This window comes from Cyanistes caeruleus, chromosome 16 (assembly GCF_971803275.1).
Source record: "Cyanistes caeruleus chromosome 16, bCyaCae1.hap1.1, whole genome shotgun sequence".
Lineage (NCBI taxonomy): Eukaryota > Metazoa > Chordata > Aves > Passeriformes > Paridae > Cyanistes > Cyanistes caeruleus.
In genome coordinates, this window is record NC_141716.1 from 730,835 (window position 1) to 736,835 (window position 6,001).

Below are 6,001 nucleotides of genomic sequence, written 5' to 3' on the forward strand. Positions count from 1 at the left end.
GTGGTGCCATAGCCATAGGCACTCCCTCCTCACATGCAGCCCACAGATATGGCCATTTCAAGGCCACTGCTGACCTTGGTGTTCTCAATATTGCTGATTTTGTCTTTGAAAATACTGTCTCCTTTTGGATTTTGGCCTATACTATATTCCATGCCAGTCAGGATCTGGCTTCAGGTGAGTTTAGAGCTGAATCCCTCTCCATAACCCAGGAAATATTTTATCTTTATTATGAATCCAAGCTTGGAAGGGAACTGATGTGTTTAAACACTTGTGGTACAGTTCTACAGTAAATCTAGTTGAAGCACTTCCACCTTCCCTACATCTGGCAGCCTCCTCCCACTGTCACTGCACCCCACTGCAGAAGGAAGTTCAGCACTCTGTTTCAGAGAGAATTGACTCAAGGGTGACTCCAACATGCCTGAGATCACCATGTTCATAGATAATCTAAAAGGCAAACCCACGTCTTCAAGGCCAAGGACTATCATAAGAGCTAAACCAACTCCCTAGAGTAAATCTGGCATGCCCTTAGTCTTTAGAGCTGACAGACTCCACTCCTAAGTGAGGACAAAGTCCCGGGCTGTAAATTATCACCTACCCCAACATTTCCAGCACAAGGTTACAGCCGGTCACTAACACATCTGTGCCTGCCCTCAGTGTTGTACACAGCTATCTATTTAGGCTGCTCTGCATAATTTAAGAATTAAAACTAAACACTATGTTACCTACAGCCACATCATCTTGGATGAGCTTAAACAACTGTGAAATTCCTGTCATCTATTAAAAGCAACATCCAGTGCATGCATTAATCAACAGATGCTCAGTAGCTGTGCATCAGAAAACCACAAGTGAGAAGCTGCCTGAACAGCCTCCTGCCAAATTGTTACTTTCCTTGTGACCAAGTCCTTGAAACACCGAGCGCACCGTGGTGCTTGGCTTGGTTACCTCAGTGGCAGTAACACGGACTGGCCCCTTCTCACTGGCAACAGCAGGTCAAACAAGCAGTGCTATTTCCTGCTGATGAGTCAGTGATGAGACATGAAAATCACCATCTCTTCGCACAGAACATTTGGGACGTTATAATTTGGTATCACCTGTGGTTGCTTCACCCAGAGTGTGCTGTGCTGAGCGTGTGTGCAGCCACTCAGTGGAAAGAAGACAGCTCAGAGTAGCTCACCAACTGCTCTGTGCTGGTCACTGTGATTTCCTATTCTCACACATCAGCCTGACCCAGCAGCCCCTGTTGCCTTCAACTGCTCTGATGCTCCCCCCTCCAGCAGGGCAGGGCTCCCTGGGGCCCTTGTTCTCCATCTACCTTTTTCCCTTTTCCTGTTTTTTTTTTTTTTTTTTTTTTTTCTTCCCTTCAGATCCTGGCCTTTGTGAGGTTCAGTCCTGCATTTGTGTTTATATTACCAGGCCTCTACTTTCCTGGCTAAATCTTCCTCCCTTCCACATCCCTTCCTGAATCCTTCCCATGGCTCCCAAACCCCATCTGTGGCTTCCCTTTGGCCAGGGCCAGCAGGCACAGTGAGGACAAGGTCAGTCACATCCTGAAGAGTTACATCTGTACTCATCCCTTTTCTGCACCAGTCCCTCATGATTAAAAGCACATGACAGCTAGAAGGCCAGTAAAACAAAACAAGTGTGGAGTTTTCAACACCAGTTAAAAGATTCAAGGAACAAAAACAACCCAAAAAAATGAGGCTGAGGCCAAGGCCAAAACCAAAAAAACCCCAAACAAAACAAAAGCAAAGAAATAGCAAAGAAAAAGCAAACCACTACAATTTCTGGCCATCTTTCTTAGGGCAGATGACCTGCTCATTATGCCAAACACAACTCAAGTGACTAAGAAAGAGAGTTTTAAGATTTTCCTTGTTCTCCGCCAGCCCAGTACAGAACTGAACATTGCTCTGGTGACAAGGGCAGGAGCCCTTCACCACTGGTGAAGATCAGCCAGGACTCCAGCCATGCCCTTTTCCCTGAACAGCACAGCTGCCATGGATCTTCCACCACTGTCTGACTGGATTTTAAACCAGCAAGAACAGACACAGTTACTCCTGCCTCAGATCAGTGTGGGCACAGCGGTAAGGGAGGAGGAGCAGATGCCTGCCATGGCACCAGCTATGAAGTGCAACAAGGGGGCTTCCAGCTGCACAACAGAAAGAGTTCTTCACCCTGAGAATGAGGGCAGCATGAGGACAGGTCCCCCTGAGCAGCTCCATCCATGCCCCACCCATGGAGCTGGGACGTTTCATCCTTAGAGATTTTCAAAATTTCTCTGGACAAGACCCTGAGCAACCTCCTCTGACCTTGAAGCTGGACTTGCTGCGAACAAAGGATGGACTGGAGCTCTCCAGAGGTGCTTTGAATTATATTTTTCTCTGATTTCTAGGAGGACAGGATAAGGACCTGCTAAAGATGACTGGGCTGCACATCTGGGGTGCTTCTTCCTGTCCTGTGACCCAGAACATGAGCCGTACTGCATGGGGGAGAAGGCACATGGTCCCCACTGTCCTTCTCTGCCATAATCCCACCCACTCTCCCTCAATCCCTTTCAATATAACTTCTGTCTTTTTCACTGTGCTTCCCAGAAGAACAAAGAAAAACTCCAAAAGTTATTGTGACCTAAAAACATGCAAGTTTGCAGAAGACTGGTTTCTTCTTAGAGGCATTCTCAAGGGAAACACTGATGATTCACCTTTTAATGACCAGCTACTTCCAGCCATCCTTGGCAAACTCTGAATTTTAGTTTTCACAGAAAAAAGGAAGCCAGTATTAACAAGGAAATTTCCTGTGTTTCATCAGTTTAAGTGCATCTCGCTCTGGATCAAGCTTTGTTATTTATGGATGAAGTGTTGTTCAAAAATCTCTGCTTCAGTATATCATGAAAACTGAGATCAAAAAGCAGAAGTGCCTGAGTTTCTGATGTGTTGGAGGCCTGCAGTCCTGCCTTTTCCAAGTGGAGGAAGATGTGCACATCACTCTGGACTTCAGCTTGCACCACTTTGCAAAGTGCCAGTCTCATTTTTCACTCATTTTCACTCATTTTTCACCTGTGAGCTCTGGGTCACCCCATGAGCTGTGCCTCAGCTCAAGCCATGTGTTCTGTCCCCAATGCTACTGGGATGCAGAGAATGAGTTAAAGCAGATGGGGAATAGCAAACTGCAGATTGTCGGAAATTAGCCAGTGTGGAAAAAAACCTTGGTCAGAACTGTGGTAAGACTATCTAAGTAGGTCACCACAAAACCACATCAAATGAGCAAAGGAGGTGTAGGTTCAGTCTGTCAACATGAAAACAGACGTTCTCCAGCTCTGCCCTGCCGCAGAAAAACAGCTGCTGTCCTAGTCACTGGTTTTTAAAATTCAGGCACGTTCATACCTATTCAGATGGCTTTCACTTTTATGTAAATGAGTATCGGTGTCTGTGTCATAAATCTGAAATTTCATTTGATTAAGTTCACAGCTGGCATTTCAGAGTGCCGTTAAAACAATCTGAGATATTCAAATCAATAAGTGTGTTTGTACAACTCCCCTTTTATTTCCTGAGCTAGTCAAACCAGAAATGAACAGAAATGCATGTGATGCTGTTACACACTGTCCCACGTGCCTGTCAGCCCAACATCTCAAACTTGCACTGGATGGATGGATGATGGATGGATGATGGATGGATGATGGATGGATGATTGATGGATGGATGGATGGATGGATGGATGGATGGATGGATGGATGATGGATGGATGATGGATGGATGGATCGATGGATGGATGATGGATGGATGATGGATGGATGGATGGATGGATGGATGGATGATGTATGGATGGATGGATGGATGGATGGATGGATGGATGATGGATGGATGGATGGATGGATGGATGGATGATGGATGATGGATGGATGATGGATGGATGGATGATGGATGGATGATGGATGGATGATGGATGGATGGATGGATGGATGGATGGATGATGGATGGATGGATGGATGATGGATGGATGGATGGATGGATGGATGGATGATGGATGGATGGATGGATGGATGGATGATGGATGGATGGATGGATGGATGGATGGATGGATGATGGATGGATGGATGGATGGATGGATGGATGATGGATGGATGGATGATGGATGGATGGATGGATGGATGGGTGGATGGATGATGGATGGATGGATGGATGGATGATGGATGGATGATGGATGGATGGATGATTGATGGATGGATGGATGGATGGATGGGTGGATGGATGATGGATGGATGGATGGATGGATGATGGATGGATGATGGATGGATGGATGATTGATGGATGGATGGATGGATGATGGATGGATGGATGGATGGATGGATGATGGATGGATGGATGGATGGATGGATGGATGACGGATGGATGGATGATGGATGATGGATGGATGGATGGATGGATGGATGGATGATGGATGGATGGATGGATGATGGATGGATGGATGGATGGATGATGGATGGATGATGGATGGATGGATGGATGGATGATGGATGGATGATGGATGGATGGATGGATGGATGATGGATGGATGATGGATGGATGGATGATTGATGGATGGATGGATGGATGGATGGATGGATGGATGATGGATGGATGATGGATGGATGATGGATGGATGGATGATTGATGGATGGATGATGGATGGATGATGGATGGATGGATGGATGGATGGATGATTGATGGATGGATGGATGGATGATTGATGGATGGATGATGGATGGATGATGGATGGATGGATGGATGATGGATGATGGATGGATGGATGGATGGATGGATGGATGATGGATGGATGGATGGATGGATGGATGGATATCCTCAACTGGCTTTGTAAGCTGAAATGTGCTAATTAGCCTCATTTTCCAGGATGCACAGGAAAGTTTAGAGTCCAACCCCAGCAGGAACCTGGGCCAGGAGGGCATTTAAACTTAGACCAGATAAAGCTGGTCTACACTTTACTTTAATTTGCTGAATAAAACCACTAATTAATTATTCATTGATATTTTCATTCAAGCGCATTTTTATGCCGGTTTTGAGGCAGTGGCCTTCTGGTTCAGCTGAGTGGGAGTCAGGTGGTGCTTTGTTGTGGCTGTAAGGCCAGGCTGTGGCTGGGCAGTGTGAGCCATGGGGCAGCCGTGCCCTGGCACAGGTCAGCTCAGCTGCGGGAAGGGTTCTGACAGCCGCAGGTCAGCACGGCTGCTTTGGATGGCAGGAGCCACTCGCTGCCTTCAGGCACCGCAGGGCAGGCCTGGCGTGACACTGCAGCACACTTCACACGTGTGTGTGTCACTGGAGTCCAGAGCAACCTCCCGAACAAGCCCGTGCCACTGTCACCTCAGTGGTGGCTCTGGGGACAGCAGTGATGGTGGCTCTGGAGACAGGAGTGATGTTGGCTGTGGGGACAGGGAGCAGTGGTGGCTCTGGGGACAGGAGTGATGTTGGCTCTGGGGACAGGGAGCAGTGGTGGCTGTGGGGACTGCAGTGATGGTGGCTGTGGGGACAGGAGTGATGTTGGCTGAGGGGACAGGAGTGATGGCGGCTGTGGGGACAGGAGTGATGTTGGCTATGGGAACAGGAGTGATGGTGGCTGTGGGGACAGGAGTGATGTTGGCTGAGGGGACAGCAGTGATAGTGGCTGAGGGGACAGGAGTGATGTTGGCTGAGGGGACAGGAGTGATGTTGGCTATGGGAACAGGAGTGATGTTGGCTGAGGGGACAGGAGTGATGTTGGCTGAGGGGACAGCAGTGATAGTGGCTGAGGGGACAGCAGTGATGTTGGCTGAGGGGACAGGAGTGATGGCGGCTGTGGGGACAGGAGTGATGTTGGCTGAGGGGACAGGAGTGATGGCGGCTGAGAGGACAGGAGTGATGTTGGCTGAGGGGACAGCAGTGATGTTGGCTGAGGGGACAGCAGTGATGTTGGCTGAGGGGACAGGAGTGATGGCGGCGCTGCAGTCGCTGCCCCCGCCGACAGGGGGCGCCCCAGG